The sequence below is a fragment of the Python bivittatus genome, unplaced genomic scaffold, assembly GCF_059951505.1.
Source record: "Python bivittatus isolate LINGU-HERP-01145 unplaced genomic scaffold, Pbiv_v1 ctg000330_np1212, whole genome shotgun sequence".
In the NCBI taxonomy this organism is placed as follows: domain Eukaryota; kingdom Metazoa; phylum Chordata; class Lepidosauria; order Squamata; family Pythonidae; genus Python; species Python bivittatus.
Window position 1 is genome coordinate 36,801,448 of NW_028277058.1, and position 12,384 is coordinate 36,813,831.

Below are 12,384 nucleotides of genomic sequence, written 5' to 3' on the forward strand. Positions count from 1 at the left end.
GTACATAACTTCACTTACTTCGAAATGCAGTATTTGTCATCCTGCTGTGTTGGATGCCTTCCTGGTCATTCTGCTGAGTGGGATCCTGGCCCCGGCCCCAAAATCCTGTCAAAATGGCATCTTCCCAGAGATAGCATTACAACAATAGATCTTCCTAGGAAACCTCATGTTCCCAATTTGCTTACAGTATTCTTAACTTTCAAAGTTGAGCTGGAAAGCAGCTGTGGCTGTTCAATACAAACAGCCAGTGATGTTCAAAGCTGCCTCAGGCATTGAAGGAGGTTGGGTTATGACGTTCTCTATTCCCACAATTAGCTTCACAAGTGACCCCTCTGACACTCGTACACCGAAGTGGGCCTCTCCCTTTGATCAGGCTGACAGGTGGAGCGCTTCAAGTATGCTTAACATGGGAAAGTAGCTTATTAATATCCCCATTGGGGATGAAGATATAGTCTTTATTCTGCAGGTCTGCACGCCAATGCCTCAGCTTCACAATCTCCTAGAATGCGTTTTATTATTCTTGCCTCCATCCTGTGCTTCTCGCTATTTTGATGCTGGAGATCGAACCTGAAAGTATACATTTCAAACTGTTTCTTTTTCTTCTTTTTTAAATGGTAGCTTGGTTTGATTTGTGATTCAGGCAAGTTTAAAACTGCTGCATCCCTGTCAGTTTAACTCTTATTTATTGGTTTATGACAGCAGCAGTTAGAGGCCTCAGATGAGTCATTGTAAATTGTAATAATGTGATATATGTTATCCCTGAATAGTAAGCTTACAAAGAGGTATTATGACCCTGTTTTATATCATAAAATGCTTGAATGATTTGTTCAAGGCTTGCATGTTCTCTCTCTCAGGACCGGTTTGCAGCAAAGCTAAAAAATGGTCTTATTCCTTTTCTCCTATCCCTGTGCACAGGACAGAGGCCTCTCCCTCTGTCTTCCTTGCTCATTACCTTCTTTTTAAAGTTCTTTATCAGTTTATCTATTTTCCCATTTAAATAAAAATTGAGAGAGATTCATCAAGTTTGTTTCTAAACAGAACTGAAAAAGTGCTGAGAAGGGAAAAAAATCTTGAGAAGTGAAAATGGTGCACTCCTCTATTTCTGTTTCTATTTTTATTTTAAATGAAGTATACATATATGTCAGATATAAGAAAATGGAGCTGTTGACTCCCTACAATGTAGATCCTAAACAACGGTGATTCAGGAATATTTAATCTGGGGTGGCAAAGGAATGGCAAAGAAAATAATTTAGAGAGTAATAAAATACATATGTGTGTAAGTATGTATATATTTATAGGCATATATGTACACTCTATCTCTATCATCTCTTTCTCTCTCTCTCTCAAGCCTATATAAATTGGTGAAAAAAGCAAATTTCTTGGGACCAGACTCAACTATGTCCAGCTTCTTTCAGACCACACTCTTGTCTGAAGCTACTTTTTGCAGCGGGACTCACAAAACTCACTTCAAGGCTCAGGTGATGCTGGCTGGGGAACACAGTTGCCCAGGACTTCCTACACATTTGGAAGATGGCACATTTGGGAGGATGGTTCTATAATATTTTAGAGTCAAACATTTTCATTCAAGGAAACTCTGCATCCATAAAGGGGTTTGAACTGGAATAAGGATTGCAAAATATGTTATGGCAAAGAATAATTTCCCCATAACAAGTACTGGTTTAACATGGTTTAGGTTAAGCTCTTGTTGGCAGTATCCTTTTGACTGAAATGATGTATTCTCTCTACAAACAAGATCGTTTACTCAACTTTTCTGGTAAAAGGCCCACTTTTCTGGGAAAAGGTGACTAGAAGGAAAACAGGATTATTGTCTCTTCAGTCATGTTTATGAGTTCTGATTTTCGCTGCTAAATTTCATCCTGGCTACAAGATTGTTTCTTTAAGAATTCTGGAAAATTGGAGAATTTCCATAGAATTTCCACAGGAACAAATTCTCATATTACTCTTCTGCAGAAATAGGAGAAGCTATGTCTGTCCCAAATAACAACAAAACCTGCAATCTATTTAAAAGCAGGGGGTGGAGATGGGGTAGGACTTGTATCCAAGATGCTTTGAGGTGACTGTTAGAAGCTCATTGCTTGGAATAAGGTTAAATGATTTCTGTGGATTTCTATCCCTACTCAAATCAACTGCAAAATGTTACATCTGTAGCAATAGACCAGTGTTTCTCAATCTTGGCAACTTTAAGATATGTGGACTTCAGTTCCCAGAACTCCCCAGCCAGCCATGCTGGCTGGGGAATTCTGGGAGTTGAAGTCTATGTGTCTTAAAGTTGCTAAGTTGGGAAACACTGCAATAGACAGTTGTAGTTACATGTAGGTATTGCAAGTGCCACTAACTGGAGCAGAGTTGGTAAGCCACCTAAACCAACCCACTCTAGGAAAGCAGAGCTGTTCTTGCTGTTCTTTCTTAATAGTAATCTTTTACAGAATTTATGGCTAAATCTTTATACCACTGTTTCTGTATTCTTTTCTTCTCTCCTCATTGCCTCTCATTAACTGGGTTCACGAATAACACTAAGCCATAACTTAATCTTTGGTTAATTGAATAAGCTACAGTTGCTGAGTTTGTACAATATGCTAAGCTTTAAACCATGGTTTGTAATTTGCAGTGGCTGGGTTTGCACAACCTGATAATAAAAACAAAGCAAAACATTTTATGGTTTGGCACAATGTAAGAACTCAATCACAAGGTCAAATTTTAGGCTCCAGTGGTGCTAGGACACCCTCTCCAAAATCTTTAAAATGCTACACACATTTATTTGTGCAGCCCTTTGCACCAAGATAGTAACTAAATAATTTTTAAAATCCCAGCAAATTAAAAAAAAAGTCTGCAAGTTGGGATTTTTTAATACTGCCGTTTTAAGGTGCTTGACTCCCATGTGTAGATTGGTTGGCAATGAAGCCATCTTAAGAAACTCCTTTCTTCTTTTCAACCCCTTTCTCTGAATTAGCCATGGTGTGTCATGGTGGTCTATGCATGGCCCCAGCTGGTGCATTCCTCTGCTTTTTACTCCTCCCACACAGGCTGAGAAAGCAAGCACCAATTGCTTCCCTTCCTGCAGGCAGATCTTTGAGGACGTGTCGTTTCCATTGATAGAATTTTTGTATGAGCCCCTTGTGGCGTCTCCCCCCTGTACCTGACATCTGATAAGTCTATCAGTGGACCAGTTAAAAAAAAAAAAAAAAGGTTTACCATTATTCCAGTCATTTGGACTACAAGGGAAAACTCAGAATATTTGTTAATTTCACTTGATTAAAAAAAAAAAGTCCAGCATTCATCCTTCCACTAGTGAACTGGTAAGTAACCTGAAAACTCCACTGTTTTATTGGCCCACCAGTAAAATGAAGGACAAATATTCGGAAGTTCACCAGTCAGCTGAGGTCCCTTCAGAAGAGGGCAGGCAGCCCCACACAAAAGGATTGTGGAGAGCAGCAACCAGTGACCAGAGGAGACCAAATTCCTGCTGTAGCACACAGGAGCCAATTGTAGCAGAGATGTTTGCCTGCAATGAAATGAAGCACAATGGGCAAAGCAGAGAATAGTTTCCCTTGTGCTGGCAAGAGTCCCCAAATGCTATTTTGGATGTATAGCAGGAACAGATAGGTGGAGGCTATGTTCCGGATGACCATTATATTTTGGGTTTATGTGTTTATTTTGCCCTAAAAAAATGTAACAGAGGAGTAACAGAGAACTAAAAGATGTAAGAAAGGGGTTAGGAATCAAAGCAAGGCACATCCTACATAATTACAAGTTGCTATATCTTTCAGCAAAGGAGACCACAGAAGCATGCATTGGGCTCTATCAGCAGAACAGTTAAATAGTGAGTTCATCTGGGCTTCCTAGAAAAAGCCACTGCTTCATGTGATATTTTATAGGGAAGTGGTTGTTCTCTTCCCAGTGTAGAAAAGTCATGAGTTTCATTGCCGTCATTAGCAGATTTTAGGGTATACTAAATATAGTCACCCTCTCTTGCAAGGCTCAACTTCCCTCAAAATGCTGTCAGGATACAGCCTGGTTAAGTTTTGGCGATAGAAGGGGATTTTCTGGAGTGCTCTGAAATAACACATTTCTGTGACTTCAAAGCTGCTCAGAGGAAAGCTTCCAGCAGAAGACCAGTCTACCACCATTCATTAGTTAAGGGAGGAAGAGTTGCAGAAAGTTTCTTCCCAGAAAGGACATTTCACTCCAGTTTCTTCTTATCTTGAGACTGCAGATGCCAAGAGCATACATTGAAGGAAGGCCCACCTGCTCAGATAGAATGATATCCCTGAGATAATAGAGCAGAAGTGTACAGTCTAAGGCCCCAGGGCACAGATGGGTCCTTATAGCCTTGAGAGTAGCCCACATCCTACTAAAAATTGCACCAAACCATAAATGATAAGAGGGGCAATTATTGAACACATGAGAATTAAACAAATGAACGGCATTTAAATTAACATTTTAAATTTCAGTAAAATAAATTTTCTTTCCTTTGGTCCTGACTATTCCTTTTCTTGGCTCAACCTATTTTTTCAAGTACGGCCCCAGGCACCTCACAGAAAGGCAAAATATAACCCTCGGCCTGAAAGAATTTATACAGCCCAGTTATATAGCATCAGACATTGGCACTTAATTTCCTTGCTTGTCTTCTCCCTGCATTCCTTTTTCCAATGGCTATGCTGGCTGGAGCTGAGAAGAATTGTGGTCCAACACATCTATAATGGGCAGATTGTGAAAGGCCATTTAGGGCTTGGTAGGTACAATGTAGGTATACTTTACATCAGGGTTCCTCAACCTCAGCAACTTTAAGATGGGTGGACTTCATGGCTGGCTGGGGAATTCTGGGAGTTGAAGTCCACCCATCTTAAAGTTGCTGAGGTTGAGGAACCCTGCTTTACATTGCAGAATTTAACACTTGGGTGGGATGTTTTTTCTTAACAATCATTATCTGGCCTCTTGCTTAACTTACATGAACAGAGGCTTCTATCCTGTTTCCATTTCACCCTTCCTCCCCAAAAAGAGTTCTGGGTGGCATAGTTGGAGTTCTCCCATATTCCTCTTATAACAACTTTAGTGTAAAATTGTTGCAATAGACTGTGGCTTGCCCAAGGCTGCAGTGGCGCATTATGTTTGAACAATGATTTCAGCCTCACTCTCATGAATTGTTTAATCATAGGTTGCATATACTTTGGATGTGCAGAAAGGTTCGTGTAACCTCACCCCCTAATCTGTTTATCTAGTCCAACATTACCTATTCTAATTGACAACATCTCTAGAAGTCCTGGGAAAAGAATGATCTTTTCTATAACCTGTTACCCAATATTTTTAACTGGAGATAATCAGAGACTGAATCAGGGACTTTCACAGGACAAAGAATGTATTCTATTGTCATTCGATGACCTTTCCAACTGGTTCCATAACTTAACAATTGAAACTGCTTTCTAAGATTCTTGGAAAGGGAAGATGTTCTTACTGATTCCTAGCCATAATGGGTATTTCCCAAACTTAAAAATGCCACCCTCTTTCCAGATTTTTTTGGAGGGGAGGGGGAGAGATATTTATACAGTATTCAGTTCCATTGGGGGAAGTTGCATATAGGTAGATGGAGAAGACACTTAATATGATCCCTTATTCCTTCAATGAGATAAAAGATAAAGAATTAATTCTGCATGGCAGCTGTCATCTGGTCTGAGGAAACATCAACGAAACACAACAGTCAAGGCCCAATATACTACAAGAAGTTGCTTCCTTTCCTTATAGTTGAAATATGTGGTTCCAGATTCTCTCTCTGGCTCTTCTCCCTTGAATTGTGTCTGATTTTTCCATAACATAGGGACATGTCAAATTTTATAAGCATCTAAAAAAACCAGTTAGAAAATACTTGAATGTCTATGGGATTTTTCCCCAGGGGTGATGTTTGAATGGTTTGTTACCAGCTGGAATTGGAGCTCAAGAAAAATGAAGCAGTACAGTAGTGCTATTTGCTACCTTTCTGACCCACTCATTTCCACCTCCATCAGCTTTCCCCAATTTGATGTTCTCCAGATGTATTGGACTATTACTGTCAGTATCCCCAGACAGCATGGATATTAGGTTCAGGAAGGTTAAGCTACAATAATGGGTTGTAGACAGTGCTATGTTCTCCACTCTTTTAATGCTTGTATTACAGTATAGTTTTAGAGTGTGATCTCAAAACATTCTTCCATGTACTTTTGGCCCTTCCATATTAAATGTTTATATTGGAATTGTCAGCATTTTAGTGATGGAGACTAGCCAACTGCACCAGCTTTGATGGCCAAGCCCAAGTCCTACTATCACAATTCACTGCATTCCACTGATCTGCAACTCATATTCATGCCAGTAGCTATAAGAAGAGCAGCAGCATAATGACTCTCCCTAAAAGTCCTGCTGAAATGAAAAAGTATGGAGTAACCACAAATTGATTTTCATATGGAAAGCTTTGCTTACTTTTGATAATCAAACTAATTCTTTAGTTCAGAATTCCCTGATGGCAAGAATTAGAGTTCAGAATTCTCGTATGCCTTTTATACCAGCCTCTGCACCATAGAGCAGTTCAATCAGGTCTGAATTCTGTCCAGCTCTGTCACGGAGTCCCTGAGTCTATCGCTGACATCGCCAATTAAGTTATCTTATTACCAGGAATAAGAAAAACCTTCAGTGTGGCAGCTTAACTGGCTGCTGCTTCTAGTTCAGATAGACAAGTGGGACTGAGCATGCATGGATCACAGCATCAGCCTGAAAGGCATAAATATTACTGAGACTGAGTTCTATAATTTTTATCATCTACCAATTGAGACATATCCAGGGACAGAGCATAAGGAATTCATTTATCTTATGCAAACCGTGCTGCCTGTGATGTCTTCATTTCACACCTGTCTTTGCCATCTGGATGCACTGCAGACCACCTCCTAGGCATGGATCTATTTCTCTCCCTTTCACTCCTCCCTTTTTTATACCTCAGCTCCTGCCTGCTCACCGCAATAGATTGTTAGACATTTCCTTCCCACCCTTTCCCATGGCTTCTCCTTGAACCTCATTTGCTGAAAGGCAGGGGCTCTGCATGGACATATACATTGAAACAATTAGGGGAGGTGGTGGGGTCCTTCCCTCTTCAGCTGACGGGTCCCTCTCCTCCAGTCCCATCTGGCTCTATTCCCATTTCTGCCTCTTGGAAGTGGAATTCAGAGCAGCCCCAACGTGTACTCATGACTGCTGTTGCCTGAACAGGCTTCTCCTCTGAAGCTGGGCCAGGAATTTTTCACACCCATTCTCCCTGGGCCCAAGCAGGGAGTATGAAGGTGGAAGGTGGGGAAGAGGCAGCAGCAAGAGATTTGACCTGGGACAAGAGCCCAAAGATTTGCGAGAAGCCAGGAAAGTGATGCATAGCAGAAACTCATCACGGAAGGACTTCCTGCAGTTTTAGATGCAGAAGTGAAGCGAGAAATCTGAAAACCACAGAGCAAGAAAAGGATTGAAAGAACTTGCTATTTTAAGCTCTCCTATGTTCAGAACAAATGGCTGTCTACTCTGACAGACTGACAGACCTGACAGCAGACTAGAAATATAGACTGAGGATACCATATGCAGAGAGTCGATGCATGGTGAAAAACTCCACAGTGAGATAAAGACCTGCTTAGCACCCACCTATGTGAGTCTATGAGCCCAACTCATTGAGCCTATATATGTGTTCCTGAGCCTCAGTTCACTGGGTTTGCAAGCCATCCCCACAAACAGCAAACCCATCCTGTTGTGGCTGTGCATTGCTCACACTGTTGCAGTCTGGAATCCACCGGCTGCTGAATCCTTCTCTCCAAAGGGAAAAGAAAGGTTGAAAGACAGATATGGGAATTTGCTCTCCACTAGGGCAGAGGTGGGGTTTTCTCTATGTTTGGTACAACTCTATAATATTAGAGATGGTATTTCAGAAAAGATGTGGGAGATTATTAATTGCATTTATATCTACTTTGCTGAAAGTTAGAATTCAGCAGGAGTCCTTGTTAAAGGACGAGCTCCTGGGCATATCCAGAGTGTTACAAAGAATACTGAATCATTTATGCTGATATATGACTGTAATAAAGATGTGATTGATTGATAATTAAAATTTAGAACACCCCATTAAAAAAGTAAAATGCCCATAATATAATTACCTTGGATGCAGAGTGTGGGCTAAGCCCAGCTACCAATGAATGTTATCCATTATATTTGAAGCACTTAGATTTATTAAGCAATACACAGGATAAGAAAGCCTTGTTACATCTTGAAGAGAGAGAGAGAGGAAGTTCTCTTTTGTCTCTTAAACACAGAGACTGATTTAACTAACAATAAGCCAGATGAGAAACAGATACAGAGACTTGTGTGAAAATCCTTCTCCTTATCTACTTTTGTTGTTTCCCTAGTGGTTAAAAGAACTCATGGGGGCAAAAAGATGATGCAATCTCCACTATACCTCTGGGAACTCAAGGTGCAGGATATCTATTTTCATTATGAGCGATGAATTATAGCTACTGCATATGAGTGGGAATTTGCACTGGGGTCTCCCCTATCCTAAGGCAGCACGCGATTACGCCTTTTTACCACCTACCACTCTTTCCAGGCATATAGCTGAACAAGAAAAATTGGATCTTGTATTATGCATTAATTATAGAAATTATTCCTCTTTGCCTATACTCATTTTTGTTTAGGTGTCCCCTTTTCCCAGGGAATCTTAGGAACTATAGTGCTAAAGGAGGAGACCAGACATCTCTAACAGAGACTATAATAATACGGGCCCTTCAACAAACTAAGATTGCTAGGATTCTTAGTGTATAATCCCCCAATTTTTCTGCACAATTTACACACATTTCAGAATCCATCTTTTCTTGGGATCGAATTTGCTGACACCAAAACAGAATTTTGAATACACTATCACATGCATGTCATTTAGAACAGAGTTCCCCAAACTTGGCGACTTGAAGATGTGTGGACTTCAACTCCCAGAATTTGCCAAGGTTGAGGAACCCTGATTTAGAATATATATTAAAAATATGCCTAAAAGGCAGCTATAGAGAGATAGCAATTAGGAGAGATTAGAAGATCAAAAAGGAAATGTTGGACACTCTCACTGGTATTAGGACCCTCTGTAAGAAAGATTGCATTAGAAATGGAATGGGAATCGGACCCTCCTGTCCTTAACAAGGTGTGACAAACTGCATTGGCTCTGCTCCTGCTTTGCAATTTTGTCTCTTAATACAAAGAAGTGTGTGTCAGGTGCTGAAAGATGATTTTCCCAAGTGACCTTGTTGCTATAGAATCCTCCTATTTTGGATGAAGTTTGGGGAGAACTTGGCCTATGCAAGAGGTAGATGTTTCTGTTCATACTTCTCTCATTTCTGCATTCATGTTCAACCATATTTTCCTCTGGCCATGGACTAGAGTCTAGAGCAATGAAAAATGATAGGTTCCAGCAAGTTGAAAGAGGCCTCTTGATCATTAAGAGAAAAGGTCCTAACTAGGATGGGAACATAAAAAGGCAAGACTTGATCAAATATGATTCTGACCATGGTGAACCTTATCTTTTGATTAGAGACCATGATGACTGGGGAGTTGTATGTGCAATACATTCTTAGTGCTTTCTTCTCCTGGTTTTTCAAACTTCAATTTCCAGTAGTCCTAGGAAACATAACTTATAATGAGAAGGAGTCTGGTAGTACCTTCCCAATTAACAAATTTTATTAAAAGGCATAAGCTTTCATCAGCTGCAGCTTTCTCAATGCATAGCATTGCTAGATTGATATAGGATTTAAACTGGGATCAGACTGATTGTGGGGGATGGAAAGAAAAACAGGTTGATTATTCATCTATGCATCTGATGGAAGCTGATGCCTTTTAATAAATTTTGTTAGTCGGAAAAGATGCTATCAGATGACTCCTCATTTTTTGCTACCATAGTCTAACCCATCTCCTCTCCCCCCACCCCCACCAATATCCATAACTAAGAAGCGTGGTGAGAGTTACAGCTTTAGACTTTAAAAATAAATATCTGGATATTGTTTCACCATTTTGCCCTAAGCTATAGTGTAATTCTGCCAGTAAGTCAAAAGGCGGTTTTATTTTGGTTTGATGCGCTGTATGAACTTAGCTATTGTGATTTGTAAATCAGGGTTTGTGGCTTAGTGTGATGTGCTAACTGGGTTATTATGGTTAATTCAACAAACCAGGTTCAAATAAAACATGGCTGAGCACAATATGAAACCCACTTAGTCAACTGTCCCCTTGTTCATCAGCCTTTGCCAGACAGTGCCTTCAGAGGTATTGAAACCTTGCTGTAGGAAAGGCTGCCCTGTACTTCAAAGAGCTTACATAATACAATTGTTAAAACAAAATGCCACTGTTTCAAACACAAAACTCAATAAAAACAGCAGCCAATTAAAAGCTGACCACTTTTCCATCTCCTCCTAAATATCCAGTATACTTAGAGCAGATTGCCACTTCTTTGGCTCAAACAATCATTGCTGAAGGAAAAACTGCAGCATAATCAAGGACAGCCTTTGGCAGCAGTACCAATGTCAGATGAAATTGCTTTCCTATTTTTTGTGCCCTCCTGGGGCCAAAGTTGTGTTATATTTGGTTGAAATATATCTTTGGATATAAAGAACCTTGCATCAAGGAATACAAACTTCAACCAAAGTTCTTTTTCTCTTGTGGGCTGGAGAACTGCAGAGGCACCTTGGCATTTCTGAACAGCTGGAAACAACCTTACCTAATCTTAGAAATGCCCACGGCATGAGGATAAAGCAACTGGCCAAGAGGAAGGAAGGAAAGAAGAGATATATCAGAAGGAGTGAACTCACATTCCCAGACAGCTGTGTACATTTTTCCAGATCTGTGACATAAGGTATAATGTGCAATAGAAAGGAAATACCCTTCTACCAAAGGTTGACTAGCTGTCTAGCTAGCTAGCTAGCCAGCCAGCCAGCAGATTTACCCTCTTTCAAGCAATTCCCTTAATAGTGTGAAATAGAATCTGTAATACATCTTTCCACCATGCAGGTGGATTGATTTACAATTTCAGAATATCAGAATTCCCCTTGCCTCTGAGCACAGATAGCGAGGCTGTCATGACTCAGCCTTTAGTAATGTCTGCTTCCGTCATTGCTCTGCCTCCTGAGCACCTCCTGCAGGTAGAGAATGGCTGAGCCTATTTTATTACTCATTAAGTAAATGCATGGTCAATCCTAAAGGAAATCAACCCTGACTGCTCATTGGAAGGATTGATACTGAAGCTCAAGCTCAGATACTTTGGCCACCTAATGCGATGAGAGGACTCTTTGGAAAAGACCCTGATGCTAGGAAAGATTGAAGGCAAAAGGAGAAGGGGATTTCAGAGGATGAGATGGTTAGATAGCACCACTGAAGCAATGAACGTGAAATTGAGCAAACTCCAGAAGGCAATGAAGGACAGGAAGGCCTGGCGTGATATGGTTCATGGGGTCACAAAGAGTCAGACACAACTTAACGACTGAACAACAACACTGTATGATTCTCCTTTGCTGCAATTTTGAGCTTTTTTTTTTTTTTTTTTAAGCCAAGGGAATGAGGCGCTATGTTTCTTCCTATTCATGACATTTTTCTGCTTTTAATACTGGGATGCATCTCTTTAGTAGACCTATGAGTTTATTCATCTCCAAAACAAAGATTAGAAGGCTACGCTTAAAATAGAAGACACCTTTTATTTCAAATTCCTTATCTCTTTAAGACAACCATATACACATCTGGCCCTACAACCATTTGAACTTAAACCCCTGGATGACTTTACATTTTCTTGGACTTGCTCATATTTACCTACTAACTGTTCACTAGAGATTTAAAGGCCACTGGTCTTATCTCGGTCTTTTTGCTTACAATCTGGAATTCAACAGAGGAAAGGAAAGCATCAACATATGCAGAAGCTGTTTTGGATGTCTCAGTTGTATATGCTTAGCTGGATTACAGTAGGACATTGGTACATAACCCTTCAGATATTGCTGTGCTACAGCCATACAGTACCATTTGCAGTCAGCAGGTTTAATCGGGCAGGATGCTGGGAAACATAATTCTGCCACGTATTTGGAAGGACACGTTGTGCATCCGTGAGAGTAGGATACATGAACTTAGGAGTTCTGCCTAAAGCTTTACTGGAAAGCCTAACAACTCCACATTATACTAGCCACCCGAGAATAATTCTGGCATAAGTAGAGTTCCAAACAAAGCTATGAATCCACTGAATGTGATGACTTCTGGAGATGATTTGTTATTGCTCCAGATTCCCTCTCTATCAGTATTCTTGTCTTTGCTCTCCCACTCTCTCCCATGACAACATGAGATGGGACTCGCCTAGGTGACATC

General features: G+C 40.4%; 1 long non-coding RNA gene across 9 annotated transcripts in view; it reads right to left on the reverse strand.

Moving 5' to 3' along the window:
- Positions 1-12,384, reverse strand: part of LOC112543232 (uncharacterized) — a 71,534-nt gene that overhangs the window by 4,924 nt on the left and 54,226 nt on the right. Inside the window, exon 2 of one of the 9 annotated variants that reach the window (XR_015796184.1) lies at positions 19-567. The exons of the other annotated variants lie outside the window; for them this stretch is intronic. This is a non-coding gene — a long non-coding RNA (uncharacterized LOC112543232). The remainder of the gene's footprint in view (positions 1-18; positions 568-12,384) is intronic. 9 annotated transcript variants of the gene reach the window in all.